At 47.9% G+C, this 16745-nt stretch overlaps 1 long non-coding RNA gene across 1 annotated transcript; it reads left to right on the forward strand.

Annotated features, from left to right (window-relative positions):
* Nucleotides 1-396: 396 nt before the first annotated feature.
* On the forward strand, nucleotides 397-7369 carry LOC132509892 (uncharacterized). Its single transcript, XR_009537160.1, has 3 exons — nucleotides 397-804; nucleotides 5538-5646; nucleotides 7135-7369. It is a non-coding gene; the product is annotated as an uncharacterized LOC132509892 (long non-coding RNA).
* The last annotated feature ends 9376 nt before the right edge of the window (nucleotides 7370-16745 follow it).

Consider the following 16745-nt stretch of genomic DNA (forward strand, 5'->3'; position numbering starts at 1 on the left):
CCCGCGGAGCTCCACGGATCCCTTATCTCCCGAGGACCTCCCACGGACTACTCTTAGCCAGTTTCCCCATCTTCCCTCCCACGCCCGATGGAAACTCTCGCTCTTCACGGCGCTTCGCTCTTCACGGCGCTTCCCTCTCCACAGAGACCATGGATCTGGGATTAACCTCCCACTCTCACTTCCCCCAAGCTTCGGCTCTCTCAGAATACACCCGAGGACGCGGAGTTAACGTATCAGCCCAACCCAGTGGCCTCGTCCCAACTAACGCCACGTGATGCACGCCCCCTGCCCCCCCCCCCAGGGCTTGCTTAGGGCGACGTCCAGCTCAGGCAGCTGCAGCGCCCCCTTCCTGGTTCGCTTTGGAAAGCTCCGCCCCACAGGCGTCTCCTCGCCAGGAACCACCCCGGGCGGCGAGGACTGTTTCGGAACCTTCCACGCCAGACTGCGCCTAGCGCCCCGCCCTTTCCGGAGCTCTTTGGAAAGCTCCGCGCTGCGGCCTCCCGGGGACCAAGAACCGACACAGCCCTACTGACAATGTGCTGCTCCCCGGGGGTGCTTCCGCCACCCTACGAAGGGCCACTCGCCGCCCGTGTTGCCTCTGTCTCTTCGGAAACATTCCCCCGACAAACAACCCCCCGCCCTCAAGGCGCCGCTCGGACCTCGGGCTCCTGCAAGACCAAGGGGATCACGGTAGAGTCTCCCCGAGCGCAGTAGAACAGCACCCCCGTGTGGCCCTGTCCTCCAGAACCCGCGGAATGGCCGGATTCGTGGGCTGCAGCAGAGACCCGCCAGACCTATGCTAAGGTAGAAAAAGTGTTTAAAAAAAAAAACTAGCGTCACAGTCATGGACAACATCATCCTTCAGGGTCTGGCTCAGGCGTTCACTCCGCTAGGAAGTGCTCTCTGATTCCTCCCATCTGCATCTCCGACGTCCCCCCTGTGCTTCCCCTATCCTGGCCCTGACCCCTGTGCCTGTGTCTCCTCCATCCATTCTGGCCCTGACCCTCTGGGCTGTCACTGGGCCTGTGAAGCCAGGGACAAGAGCTTTCTTAGTCACCACTGTGTCCCCAGCATCGCCCAGGGCAGCACAGAGTAAGGTTCAGACGACCTGCAGGGCACCTCCTAGGGAGCATTCATTTAGTCCCTCACACATATGTTGCTTAGTTTTGTTGAACAGTTTTGTTGAGGTGTATTCTACATATCATAAAATTCACCTGTTTTAAGTGATGTAATGATGCTGAGTGTTTCTGCAGAGTTGTACAGCCATCATCACAATCCAATGTTTTTTAATTTATTTTTTACAATCCAATTTTAGAACATTAACGTCCCCCTAAAAAGACCTCTTGTGCCCACTTGTAGTCAATTCCCATTCCCACTCCCAGCCTCAGCCCCAGGCAATCACTGATTACTTCCCTTCATTATGTATTCTTCTCTTCATTTTAAAAGCATTTTCGGAATACTTGCTTCTATCAGGTACTGAGTGCTGAGGAAACGCGATGACACACACAGGCCCTGCCCTCAGGGACCTCAGAGTCTGGTTGGGGCGATGGCTAATGGGAAGATATATTTGCTTGCTCATTCCTTCATTCAAAAATATGTATTGAACACCTGTGCCAACTACTGTTCTAGGCCCTAGGGATATAGCAGTGGGGGGGAAAAAGAAAAAATCTCTCTTTGTTGGAGTTGATATTCTAATGAGAGGATTAAAAAAAAGAAGCAAGTAGATATGTGATTTAATGGTTGGAAGCCATGGCAAGAGTTTGCCTTCTGGTCTAAGAAGGACGGGAAGCCACTGGAAATTTTCAGCAGGGGGAGTGACATGATCTGATTTACATTGTGTAAAGGTTCACTCTGACTGCCACGAGGAGAATGGATTATGTGGTGGCCAGCAAGGGTGAGAGTCAGGGTAGGGGAGTGATGATGACCTAGTTTAGGGCAGGAGCAATGGGAAGGGGAGAGAGTGATTAGGAGATAAAATCAAGATATCAAGTCGAGGACCTTAGTGGGTTAGTTGGGATAATTAGCATATGGACTATAGTATTATATTAATCTTAAAGTTTCCTGGTGTGATAATGGTATTGTGCTTGTGAAGGAGAATGTCCTTGCTCTTGAGAGATGTCTGCTGAAATATTAAGGGTGAAATGTCACAAAATGACTGCAAGCAGTTCTCAAATAGACCTTTTTCTATTTACAACTCTCTACCTATAGATATCTATATACATAGCTATCGATATGTAGTCACCAGTTTTTAACAAGTAGTCATCTCACTATCAATATCTGTATCTATTTCTATTTATCTATCTATCTAGAAAGAGAGAGCGAGAGCTAATTGTTAAAACTGGTGAATCTGTATCAAGAATATGTGGCTATCCCTTATACTTTTCTTGCAATCCTTTTTTTTTAAAACAAACAACGTTTTATTGTACAGTTGATTTACAATGTTGCATTAGTTTCAGGTATACAGCAAAGTGATTCAGTTTTATAAATATATTCTTTTTTGGATTTTTTTTATTGTATTGGATATAGTTCCCTGTGCCATACAGCAGGTCCTTGTTTTTTTTTATCTATTTTATGTATAGTAGTGTGCATCTGTTAATCCCAAACTCCTAATGTGTCCCTCCCCCTCCTTTCCCCTCTGGTAACCATAAGTTTGTTTTTTGTATCTGTGAGTCTATTTCTGTTTTGTAAATAAGTTCATTTGTATCACTTTTTTAGATTCCACATACAAGTGATATCCTGTGATATTTGTCTTTCTCTGTCTGACTTTCTTGCAATTCTTGTGCACATTTTTTTTTTTTTTTAATTTGGCTGTGCTGGGTCTTAGTTGCTGCATGCAGGATCTTAGTTGTGGCATGCGGGATCTAGTTCCCTGACTAGGGATCGAACCTGGGCCCCCTACGTTGGGAGCTTGGAGTCTTAACCACTGGACCACCAGGGAAGTCCCTCTAGTGCACATTTAGAAATTTTCAAAATAAAAAGTTGGAGGCGGGGGGAGCATCTGTTTTGGAGGTAAGCACAACTCGTTGATGGGTTAGCTCTGTGGAGTGAGGAGGGGAAGGTGCCCTCCATGTTGCCCGAGCTCCTGGCTTTAGTTCCTCAGTGGAAAGTGCAGCTCTGGTCTGAGATGGGGAAGACTCGGTGGTGGAGGAGGACAAGTATGAAGGGGAATGTTGACAGTTTGGGAAAGACATACTCGGTGTCAGTCAGAGGCTTGTCAAGAAAAGAGAAGGGACTTCCCCGGTGGCCCAGTGGGTAAGACTCCGCACTCCCAATGCAGGGGTCCCGGGTTCGATCCCTGGCCAGGGAGCTAGATCCCACATGCATGCCCCAACTAAGAGTTTGCGTGCCACAACTAAGGAGCCCACCTGCTGCGACCAAGACCCGGCACAACCAAATAAATAAATAAATAAATAATTAAAAAATACATTTTAAAAAAAGAGAAAAGAGAAACCACACCAGGTATTTCAACAGAGAGAATTGAATATAAGGATCAGGCTAAACAGTGAGACCTGCCTGACCTCCAAAAATCAGTTTATCCTGAAGGTGTTGGAAGGTGGGGCTGGGGCTCTGAGGAGAGGGCTGGGCCCTGTCCAGACCCCAGAGACACCAGGGATGTGTTCGTTGGAAGACAGGTGGGCACACGGACAGTAGATGAAGACAAGGCCCCTCTCTGGCTACACCTGTTCAGGTTGGCTCCAGCTGTGTGATGGATGGCAGAGGCCTGTGGGAGATGGGCCAGGCTGGCCTTGGGAGCCAGTCAGCCTGGAGCCCACATTTCATTCTCCAGGCAGTTGTGTCAGAAGGCACTAGATTGGGTCGGGGTATTTTTTTCCAGAGATTTCTTTTTCTTTTTTGGTGGGGGTGGAGTGTGCCACGTGGCTTGTGGGATCTTAGTTCCCCAACCAGGGATCTAACCTGGGCCCTCGGCAGTGAAAGCTCGGAGTCCTAACCACGGGACCGCCGGGGGATTCCCTCCAGAGATTTTTCTTTGTAGAAGAGCTTTATTTTTTATTTACTTTATGCAGCCATAGAGGAGAGACAGACAGAGATAGAGGATGGGATAGAGAGAGGAGATGAGAAAGAATGAAAGAGGGTTTCCCTGGTGGTGCAGTGGTTGGGAGTCCACCTGCCAATGTGGGGGATGCGGGTTTGTGCCCCGGTCCGGGAGGATCCCGCGTGCCGCGGAGCAGCTGGGCCCGTGAGCCATGGCTGCTGAGCCTGCGCGTCCGTAGCCTGTGCTCCGCAACGGGAGATGCCACAGCAGTGAGAGGCCCGCGTACTGGAAAAAAAAAAAAAAAAGAATGAATGAAAGAGGGAGATTCACTTTTGAGGAGCCGCAGGGTTTTGGAACAATCTCTGAAAAAGCCTTCATTCACATTTTGTGGCTGCCCCATAACTAGTGTGATTGATCTGTGGTTGTGGGAGTTTGAGCATGATTTGCTGCTATAAACAGCGCTATGGTGGACGTCCTTACCGTTAAATTCTTCCATGCACATGTGCACACGATAAAACCATATTTTATTGACCCCTTCCTCCCCTACTTGTTAACACCTCTGAAATCAGAATGCAGCTTACAACGCTCGTCGGTCATAGTTTAACTGGCAGGTTTTTTTTCTCTCCTGGTGATTTGAAGTAACAACGCATCTTACCATCGATGGCCTCTTGGATGTGAATGGTCACCGGAGTAACAGTAATACTCAGAGAAAACACTCTTGTAACACTTACTATGAGCCAAGGTAACTCATAATAACCCTGGGAGGTGGATACTGTTATTGTCTCCATTTTCCTGATTGAGCCACAGAGTGGTTAAGGAACTTGCCCAGAGTTGCACAGCAAGGAAGTGATGGAGTGGGAATTAGAACCCAGGCAGTAGCTCCAGAGTCTCTTTGTATGTCTGAATTTTGCAGTATTTATTTATTTATTTATTTGGCCACACCCCGTGGCTTGCGGGATCTCAGTTTCCCGACCAGGGATTGAACCCGGGCCCCACAGTGAAAGCCCAGAATTCTAACCGGTAGGCCACCAGGGAACTCCCAGTTTCCAGCATTTAGTACCAAGTTGAACATTGTAGTTGAGATGCCTCCCCCACCACACACCCCCCAACCCTGTTTATACGCAAGAGCCCCCACCCCAGGTCCTAGATAACTGGATCAAAGAGTTACCAATGCATCCAAAGGGGCACTTTGGACATTTGAGGCTGCACTGTCTTGTACAGTGCAGCACGTTCTGAATGTCTAGCCATCCCAGGCTTATACATGCCTTTAGAACAGTTCTCAAAGTTTGGTCCAGGGTACCCTGGGAGTCCCCAAGACCTTTTGTGCACAAAGTTAAAATTATTTTCATAATATTACCAGGACGTTTCTCACCTAGTTCACTGTCGTTTTCTCATGAGAAGTGGGATTTGCCTGCCCTCTTTTTGGATCTGAGCAGGCTTGTGAGTTGCTTATAACCAGTAGCATGTTGCAGACGTGATGCTGCATGAGCCCCAAGGCTAGAGCAGAAGAGGTGAGGCTGTTTCTGCCTCTTTCGTGAAACAGAGACACTGAAGACCAGAGCTGCCATGCAAGAACTTTGACTGCCCTGAGGCCGCCATGATTAGAGGAAGCCCAAACCAGCCCACGTGGAGAGACCACATGGAGAAGCCGTGTGAGTACAAGGAGAGAGAGAGCTGCCCACACACCCCCAGCTGGTACCTCAACTGGGACACCCCACTATCCCAGCTTCAGCCACCAACTCATTACGTCCATATGGGATCCCAAGGCAGAACTGCCCAGCTGGACCCTTCCCAAAAACCTGACCACAGACATGGTGAGAGATAAAAGGCTTACTGTGTTGCTTTAAGCCACCGTGTTTTGGAGAGATTTGTCATCTAGCGATGGTAAGTAGAAAGAGGGTGGAGTACAGAAAATAAGGAGCTTGCAGAGAATTGCAGCCTGGAGAGCTGAGAATTAGCATCTGTTGACAATAACAGCAGCTAATGTTTAAGTGCTTTCTGTGTATGAGCACCATTCTAAGTGCTTGGCGTTAATGAACTCATTTAATCCTCACAGCAGCCCTAGGAAGTGACTGTCATTACTATCTCCGTTTTACGGGAAGCAAGGCAGGGAGGACATCGGGAATTGGATTGAACCTCGGCTGTGGCTTCAAGCAAAGGGCATTACTGTTGAGGAACATGTGACTTGGCTCAGCCAGTCTGGGCATTTGGGTCCGCCCCAGGCCACAGTGATTGTCTCTGGCACGGCCATGTGACCTCAGCTGGACAGAGTCAGCCTTATTACTTTGTTGGGGAAATCTGAGACGAAGGTGCTCCCCTTTACCTGGGGGATATGAATGAGGGTCCCTCTGGCCCAGAGGCCGCTGGCAGCTATCTTGGGAACTGCCGCTGGAAAAGGTGGGGCAGAGGGATGAAAAGAAATGGGGTCCTTGGTGACACTGCTGAACAGATGTGTCAACTTTAGCTGAAGCCAGCCAAGTGTGGAACTTCCAGTTACAAATTTCCTTTACAGTTTAAGCCGTCTGAATCAGCTTGTCTGTTGCTTGCGTCCAAGATTAATCAGAATATTTAACAACCAGTGATTTGGGCACTGAGCGATCAGAAGGCTTCATTGCTGTGCCTGACATTAAGGCTTTTTCCCCCCTGTATTGGGAGGTCTGGGAAGTGGGGTGAAGGGGAAGTTAGAGGGGTCCCAGTGTGGAAAATGTGCAGATCTTGAGGCAGCATGATTTACCAACCGATACAGAAATAATTTAGTATCTCAACCATCAACGTAGCAAGATAGCTTGTCCAAGCTGTGAAAATGAATAAACAGAAGCCTCATTTAAAATGAAGTTGGGGGCTTCCCTGGTGGCGCAGTGGTTGAGAGTCCGCCTGCCGATGCAGGGGACACGGGTTCGTGCCCCGGTCCAGGAAGATCCCACGTGCCGCGGAGCGGCTGGGCCCTTGAGCCGTGGCCGCTGGGCCTGCGCGTCCGGAGCCTGTGCTCCGCAACGGGAGAGGCCACAACAGTGAGAGGCCCGCGTACCGCAAAAAAAAAAAATGAAGTTGGGCGGCCAGAAGGGAGAGCTGTCATGCCCTGCCTCTCCAGGACAATTATAGACTGGACAGGAAGAGATGTACCTTCCTACTTTCAACAGGAAGAAGGTTACTGCTTTACTACCCATCAGGAGGAAGGAAAAATTTTTTCTTGCCCAGCAACGGTCCAGCCACTAAAAGGAGACTGTTACAGCTCAGCCTAAGAAAAGCGATTAAACTTAAAGCTCCCGGTTTCTTCCACCGGACTCGGTTTATAACAGACCCTCCCAGCTCTCCCTTCTCCTCTATAAGAGAACGTGCCTCTCCTTTGTTCTCCCCACTTGCTTGTGCTTTACCATAGAGTCCACGTCCCAAATTGTAATTCTCTGCTATTCCCAAATAAACCCATTTTGCTGGTAAAATTCCTGGCTGTTTTATTGTTTTAGGTTAAAAAAGCTGAATGTTAGCTTTACTTGCCAACTGACGCAACCCCCTTTTGACATGTGCTAGAGTGAATGGATTTCTGTTTCCTACAACTGGGGGGAGAAAAAAAACCCTCTTATGAACTCTAGTCATGAATCAAACTTTAGGAAATAACAAATGGCAGTGAAATCTCACTTTAACCGTATGAGGTCATTTCAGCTTCGGGTCAGGCAGAAACACTATGGAGATTTTGACTGTGAGTTGCCAGGGGATCCGCACCCTTTGGCCCAGCAATCCCACCGCTGGGATGCACAAGGATGTGCATCGAGGCATTATTTATAATAGGAGGAAATTGGAAACAGCTTCAATGTCTGGCAACACTGCCCTGTTGAGTAAACACCATGCAAACATTAGAGATTGTGTTTATGCAAAGATGTTTTAACAAGGGAACAGCTTATGTTTTAAGAGGGGAAAAAGCAGGACTGTATAAACAATTTGCTCACACAGTTATGTAAAACACACACACACACACACACACACACACACACACACACACACACACACACCACTTTTCAAGCCTGAATAAAATAGAAAAGGCTGAAAGGAAATACATCAATATGTTAACTACAGTAGTGATGTGGGATTAGGGAAGAGGTATCTTTGTCTTTCTAGTTTTCTGTATTTTCCAAATTGTGCTTAACCAACAACGAACTCTTCTTTTTAATTTTATTTTCGAAAATTTTAACTTAGGTCATGAACATTTCCAGACAGCTACCAAAAGCAGAGAGACAATAAACTCACGTGGGCCCATCACTCAGCTTCAAGAACTGTCAACATTTTGCTATTTCATCACCTTTCCCCTCTATTTGGAAATACTTAAAAAAAAATACAAGTGGTGGACATCGTGTCCATTCTTAAATACCACAGTGAACATCAAAGTAAAGGGGGGAGGGGCTGCATTTCCTTATATAACTCCAAAGCCTTATCACATCTAACAAAATTAACAAAATTTTAAATGTCATCTCACAGCCAGTCCTTATTCAGGTTTCCCCCAACTGTCTCAAAAACATCGCTTTACAGTGGTTGTCTTTGAATTGAGATACAAAGTACATTCACTGTTTTTTTTTTTTAATATTCTTGTTTACAAACAATAAAAGTCATCCATGGGTGTGTGTGTGTGTGTGTACACCGTTTTATGAATTTTAATAAATGCAGAGAATTGTATAACCACCACCACAAGCAGGGTTCATGGCAGTTCTGTCACTCCAAAAATTCCCTCAGGCTTTGTAATCAAGTGTGTTTGTGTTTCTGTATTTTTTCTTTTTTTCTACTGGGAGGAAAAAAGCAGTAATCGGAGGTGGTTGAAGCCCTGAAGTTATCTAAGATTTCCAAGCAAGGGTTATGCTTTGGGGGTCTTCTGCTCCAGCCCTGCTCTCTGGCTTGGGGGTCTTCCTCTCTTGGAGAGGCAGTTTCCTCATCTGTAAGGTGGGTGCTGTGAGGACCCAGTGAGTAAGGAAGGGTGCCCAGGAAGCTCTCAGTGATAGCAGTGCTTAGTCTGACCTGCCCTTCCTTCTTTATTCACAGCCCCCCAGGCTGAGCCATCTCCTTGTCCGGGCACCAGGCCTGCACAGAGCAGCCATGCCCTCCTTACATCCTCTCCTCCCTCGCCCTCACAGACAACATGACTCTACATTCCGTGGTGTCTACTTTCCGTGGGACTGGAATTCACCTGCTCCTCCAGCCCAGAGTCCACAGGGCCTGTCCCATCTGGGTGCTTGCCTGGCCTCCAGACTTCCTTTGGGTCACCTGGGCCCCCTCAGCACCTTCCCCCCAACCCCCAGCTTCCTAAATGTCACCACACCCTCTGGTGTGTCCCTGGATATCACAGAGACCTGCCAAGTGCCTTCATTCCCTATACAAGTTTATTTCCGGGCTTCCCTGGTGGCGCAGTGGTTACGAATCCGCCTGCCAATGCAAGGGGCATGGGTTCGAGCCCTGGTCCGGGAAGATCCCACATGCCGCGGAGCAACTAAGCCCGTGCGCTACAACTACTGAGCCTGCGCTCTAGAGCCCGCAGACCACAACTACTGAGCCCTCGTGCCGCAACTACTGAAGCCTGCGCGCCTAGAGTCCGTACTCCACAACGAGAAGCCACGACAATGAGAAGCCCGCGCACCGCAACCAAGAGTAGCCCCTGCTCGCCACAACTAAAGAAAGCTTGTGCACAGCAGCAAAGACCCAACACAGCCAAAAATAAATAAATAAATAAATTATTTTAAAAAAAGATTATTTCCCATAATAATGAGGAAATGAAATAAATAACATTAATGGCCAGAAAAGAGATGCAAAAGCTGAACTGTTCTCAAACCTCATATATATATCAAATCATGCCAATAAAAAAGAATTTCAAAATAAATATTACAGTACAAAAAAGAAAAAGTAGCACTGCTATTTATTCAAAGTTTATTGAAAGATTCAAAGTTGGAACTTGGATCCTTTGGTTACAGTCTGATGTAATAAAACTTCATGTAAATAATTGTGAGTATTTTTCTTCTTGAGGAGAGAGAGAGATTGGGAGGGAGGAAGAGAGACAGGGAGGGAGAGAGAAAGAGACACAGAGAGAAACCAAGAGAGAGCGTGCGTGCAAGCAGGTTGCATTTCCAGTGGCTATTTTACAGGGAGTCTCAGCGCTGAGTCCCACCGTCCAGACATTGGGCCCTGAGCACTTGGGGGCCACGCTGCAAAGCGAGCCCCGCCCCACCCCGCCCGTCAGTACTAAGGGCAAGGGTATCACAGGAGCATTACTTCCCGCTGCCTGGATGGGATTCAGAAATCCCATCCCTCCTTCTCCCTTTACAAGACCCCCTCCGCGTACATCCCCGCCCAGGCCCTGTGCCCTGGCCCCGGCCCGCTCGCTGCCTGAGTTCTGAGTGGGAAGATGCGCTTAGTAAGCTGAAGAAGGGAACTGAAGCGGCGGGGCAGGGTGTGCGGGTATAAAAGCACATTGTGTTGGGAGAGAGGGGCCTGAGGGCCGGAAATGTCTTGTTTCTTAAGTTGGGTGGTGGGAACACGGAGGTTCATTCCATTTTGTTTTCGTTTGTTTTGTTTCTTGAAGCTGTTTATTGAAGTCGACGTGCATGCAAAACAGTACATACAGACCGTAAGTGTTCAGCAGGGTGAATTTCTGCCAGTTGAATGCACCTCGGTCACCAGCGCCCAGACCAAGAAACAGTTTGGCTCCTTTCAGCGCATCTGCCCTCCCATCAGGGTCACCCTCATTCTGACTTCTGACGGCATAGACTGTTTTTTCCTGTCCTGAATTTATCGTAAATAGAAGCAGAATATGTATTATCTCGAGTATCTGGTTTTTTCCACTCAACGGCAGTGTGAGACTCATTCTTGTAATCGCGTGTAGTCATAGGTTGTTCTCATTGCGGATCCCGCTGTGTGGCTGTACCCAGTTTATTTATCCGGTCTCCACTGGTGGCGAGGGAGTGAGCCAAGTGGAAAGAGTCCCCCAGGCAGAGGGAACACCCAGTGCAAAGATCCTGAGGTGAGAACATGTCTGGTGTTTCAGAGAAACAATAAGGAGATCCATGTGCCTGGAGAGGACTAAGCGGGGAGGAGAGGGCGGGGGACGAAACCAGAAGCAGATGGTGCAGAGTCGTATCGGCTGCAGAGGGGGCTCCAGTTTTTACTCTTGAGTGAGATGGAGCAGGGGAGGGACTGGATCTGACTTGGGTGTTCAGAGTCCCTCTAGCTGCTTGAGAAAGGGACTGGGGGGTGGGGCAGCGGTGGGAGCAGGAAGTCTGGGGAGGAGGGTGGGACACGGGTCGTCGGAAGTGTTTAGGCTCGGAATACAATTTTTCTCTGTGTGATTAGTGATATATTTTATTCGCTCCAACCATCATACTGTGTAATTTTATTGTCCCCATTTTTTTCTATGCTTCCCCCCCACCCTCATTAAGGCTTCTTTTTTTTTTTTTTTTTTTGCGGTACGCGGGCCTCTCACTGTTGTGGCCTCTCCCGTTGCGGAGCACAGGCTCCGGACGCGCAGGCTCATCGGCCGTGGCTCACGGGCCCAGCCGCTCCGCTGCATGTGGGATCTTCCCGGACCGGGGCACGAACCCGTGTCCCCTGCATCGGCAGGCGGACTCTCAACCACTGCGCCACCAGGGAAGCCCCGGCTTCTTTGAAGTGACTGTGTTTTTTGTTTGTTTGTTTTGTCTTGTGTTTTTTCACTCTTCCTTTTCCCTCCACTAACTTGGAATCTAGGCACCATTTCTATTCTTTCAGGAGTAATCCTTGAAATTTTATCATGCACACTGTAAAAAATCAGATCTGAAGTTTAATTAAAAGTTTAATCTTCAGACCAAACACTACCTGGATCATAGAGCACTTTATCTCCCCAGTTCTACTTATATTGATATTGTTGTCCAGAATTTTAGATCTCAAAAATTTTTTTTAACCTTTTTTTTTTATTTTTGGAGATAAATTCAAATTTACACAAATTTGCAAGACTAAGAATAGCATAAAGAACATTCATATACTTCTACTCAGGTTCATTTCTTGTCAACATTTTTATCCTCTTTAACATTTGCTCTGGAGACTTCCTGGTGGTCCAGTGTTTAAGACTCCACACTCCCAGTGCAGGGGGCATGGGTTCAATCTCTGGTCAGGGAACTACATGCCGCAACTAAGACCCAGCGCAGCCAAATAAATAAATAAACAAGTATTTTAAAAAAAATTTGCTCTGTTATGTTTGTGGGGGTTGTATAATTTGAAGCTAAGTTACATACACATGGCCTTCTACTCCTAAATAGTTCAGTGTGCATTTTCTAAGAATATAGATATTCTCTTACATAACCACAATACAATGACTAAGTTCATAAATTTAACATTAACATGCAAAAGTTTCTTACTCTACTATTCCAGTTTTGTCATTCCAGTTTTGTCATTGACCCAATAATGTTCTAATTTATAGCATAACTTTTCCTCCGATACAGGACAAGAGGATATATTGTACAACACAGGGAATACAGCTTATATTTTATAATAACTATAAATGGAGTAGAGCCTTTTAAAATTGTGAATCACTATATTGTACCTCTGTAACATATAATATTGTACATAACTATACTTCGCTTAAAAAATACAGGACAGGACATCTTTTATAGGTAGAGTTGACAGAATTTGCTCATAGATTTGATGTAGGATGTAAAGGAAAATGTCAACTTCCTGAAACATTTTGAGGATTCACTGGACCCAGAGGCACAGATGATATGTCAGGAACAGTCTCTCTGTTCACCTCCCAGCCCTGTTTTCCCATGTGTTGGCTTCACTTTCAAACTAGCTCTTCCCTCAGGGGAGCCCCCAGTGCTCCAGGCCTAAGCCCTTCCAGCATGGCAAGCCTACGAGGGCCCTCCCCAACAACCCCGCAATGGTTCCAGGACTGACTCTCATTGGTCCGACTTCAGGGACACGCCCAATCCTGAACCAACTGCAAAGGCCAAGGGGAGGGATTCACTCATTGGCCAGGCCTGGAGTCTTCCGGTGGGATCAGCCGTGTGGACTCCGAGGGAAGAAGGCAGTACTCCCAAAGAGAGCGAATGAATGCTGGGCATACAAAGCAACACCCAGTAAGGACCTGCATTCCTCATTCCTGGGGGCAGTGGTTCTCAAATCCTGGCCCTCAGATTAGCAGCAGCTCTTGGGAATTTATTTGAAATACAAAGTCTAGGTCCCTACTCCAGACTTACTGGGAGTGGAGCCCAGCAATCTGCCTTTTAACAAGCCCTCCAGGTGATTCTGGTGCCCTTGTTTTAGGATAAAAGCTGAATCGCTACCACAAAGACACTTCAAAATATGATGACTTAAGTAAAAAAGTTTATTCTCACATAATACTCTCTCACATAATACCCACAGGTGAAATGATCCAGGCTGGCAACGTGGTGATCCAGGGACCCAGTTTCTTTCCACTCTAACACACAGCTGTTTGAAGCAATCCCAAACCGTCATATTACTTCACTTCATGATTATTTTTGAACTATTCAGAAAATGAACTCCGGAGACAAATTGCCTACGTTCAATCCAGGCTCTGACACTTAGTAGTTGTGTGATCTTGGGTGAGTAGTTTCCTTACCTCTCCGTGCTTCAAATGAGGAAAATGCAACTGTAACAGAACCCATTTCATAGGGCTGATGTGAGGATTAAATGAGGTGATATGTATAAAGCAGCACAGTGCCTGGCACATAGGATGCACTATTTATGTATTAGCTATGATGATGATGATGATGATGATGATGATGATGGTGATGGTGGTGGTGGTGGTGGTGGTGAAGAAGAAGAAAATGACGTTAACGGCGAGGATGATGACTGCAGTCAGCAGACCAAAGGCTGGAACCGGAGGTCGGTGCTCGCTGATGACTGTATAAGCATCAGCCACTAGGGGGCGCGTGCGGCTTGGGACGCGCTTACTCCGTGACCGTCAGGGGGCGCTGCGGCGCTTGTCTGGCGAGCGTGGTGGCAGTATGGACTATTTCCCTCTGGACATTCCAGAGGAAAACGCGCTGGTCCCGGCACGTGCCAAGGACCCCACAGCGCCAGGGCTAGAGGTTAGTAAGGAGGATGTAGGCAGGAAAAAGCTAGCTCTTTGGCACACCCTCCAGTCCCGGCGCGGGGTGAGAGGGAAGTTTGGGGCTCTCAAAACCCCACCCCACACCCAGGATACTGAAATTTCAACTCAAAGTTTTCCGGCACTGTTGGCTATCCCAGTCCCCATTCCTGGGACATTTATACAGCAAGATGGTTGTGGAGGGTAATGGGATAACTACCGGCAGCCCAGGCACAGGCGCTTGAGGGAATGGGAGTATTTGGAAATTGCCTACAATGTCCGTGTGCTTTTCTTCTGTGAATGTCCAGAGCTTTCAACAGATTCTCAAAGGGATCTTTGAACAGACTGTTCAGAACTCTATCTCTTCCTCCAGAAAGCCTTCCCTGATGTTCTCTCAGACTGGCTCAGGTGCCTCCTCTGGAAACCCACAGCCTCTGACCTTCCCTATCCCTGCCCCGACCCCTCTCCTGTGCCTCTCCCATCCCAGCACAAATGGTCATGTCTGGCAATGCATCTTTTTTTTTTTTTTTTTTTTTTTGCGGTACGCGGGCCTCTCACTGTTGTGGCCTCTCCCGTTGCGGAGCACAGGCTCCGGACGCGCAGGCTCAGCAGCCATGGCTCATGGGCCCAGCCGCTCCGCGGCATGTGGGATCTTCCCGGACGGGGGCACGAACCCTTGTCCCCTGCATCGGCAGGCGGACTCTCAACCACTGCGCCACCAGGGAAGCCCTGGTAATGCATCTTTGTCCCTCACTGGAGCTCCATGAACGCAGGGACCAGGGATTTCTTGGGCACTAAAAATGTCAGCAGCATTGTCCAATACAAGGGCTGACATACAAAAGAAAGGGGAGGGGCATTTAAAGGATATTTGCCTTCCTCACCTGTAGGCCTTTGCTGATGCTGTTCCCTCCGCCTGGAACACCCTCCTCCACTGCTTCGTCTAGCTCATTTCCCCATATTGTTCAGGTCTCAGCTCAGACATCTTCTCCAAGAGCCCTCCCTAGCTCCTACCTCTTACGGCTGGGCTAAAGTTTGTGTTCTCAACACTCGCTTATTACAAAGCAGATATTATATAGAAAATATTTATTGAATGAATGAATGACACATCAGTGTTTGGGCCAGGGTCCCTGTATTAGCTGAAGGGTCACTTCTTGACTCCCTTTGTAGAGTTTCTTTTTCTTTTTAACCACTTCATTGAGCTACAATTCACCTACCATACAACTCACCCATTTATTACTATTTTTTTAAATTGGGGTAAAGTTGTTTTACAATGTTGTGTTAGTTTCTACTGTACAGCAAAGTGGAGTTCCCTGTGCTATACAGAAGGTTCTTATTAGTTATCTATTTTATACATATTAGTGTATACACGTCAATCCCAGACTCCCAATTCATCCCACCACCACCCCTTCTTTCCCCCCTTGGTGTCCATACATTTGTTCTCTACAACTCACCCATTTAAAGTGTACAATTCCGTGGGTTTTAGTACAAAGTTGTGCAACCATCTTCCCTTGGTGAAGCTTTGAGCCTCTCGCAGTCTGACACCCCTCCGTGCCAAGGTCCCTGTGCTAAGTGTTTCTCACTGTCCCATTGAAGGGGAAAGAGTCTGGCCCCCAGGTGAGGAAGATCAGGTGAAGAACAAGATCTAGCCATCTGCTCTCACCATCTGACCAACCACAGAGCTTGGCATTTCCAGGAAGCCCTCGGGTTATGATAACAATCACTGAGCACTTGTCAGATGCCAGGTGAAGTTCGAAGCACTTGACATACAGAATGATTCATGTAATCGCCACCAGCACTCCTGTAGGGTAGACACTATTGGTATGATCCTCCATGTGGCACCAGTGGGAAACTGACCCTTCCTGAAGCTCATGAGGGGTCAGGTCAAGAAGGAGCCCCTGTTCCCCATTTATACAACTTGAGCTGAACCTGGAAGATTAAAATTGATATCTCATGGACCAGACCCACAGGGTGGTTATAAAAAATATTATTATTTAAAATGGGGATATTTCCTTCTCTGTTCCATCCACTCCTTAAGGACAATGTCCCTGGTTGCATATCCTCACCTTTGTACTCTGATTTTCTTATCCTGTACCTGCTTCCCTCTAGCATCACTCACCTGGTCCCTGAAGCATTTGAGTGTGAGAACCTAACACTAACAGGTGGGTGAAGAATGACTCAGGTACAGTCTTTCGTTTTGTTTTGGTTTTTTCCAGTGCCAATGGGCTCCCCCATTCCTGACTGTCCCCTGTCCTCTGAGCCTATGCTCATCCAGGCTTTTTGTTCTTTTTGGGAGGAGGAGACCTTTGGACTCCCTGCATGGTCAGCAAGAAGGCAGAGGCCACTGGGGAGGAGGTCCGTGCTGGGCTCTTTACCGTCACACACACAGCTCATCCCCACCTCCACATGTCCTTGCACAGGCCACCCACCAGGACTGCCACTCCCTGCTCTGCCACAGCGAAATCCCAGCTGGAGGCCCAGGTTTAGATGCACCCCTCCAGTGACTACTGCTCCCACCTCCTCCCCATGGCCCACTTGTACCAGAAAAGCTCTAAACTTCTTTGGGGGGAATTGCCTGGTGGCGCAGTGGTTAAGACTCTGCGCTCCCAATGCAGGGGGTCCAGGTTCGATCCCTGGTCAGGGAACTAGATCCCACATGCATGCTGCAGCTAAGAGTTTGCATGCCACAACCAAGGAGCC

This window comes from Lagenorhynchus albirostris, chromosome 19, assembly GCF_949774975.1.
Source record: "Lagenorhynchus albirostris chromosome 19, mLagAlb1.1, whole genome shotgun sequence".
Classification (NCBI taxonomy): Eukaryota; Metazoa; Chordata; class Mammalia; order Artiodactyla; family Delphinidae; genus Lagenorhynchus; species Lagenorhynchus albirostris.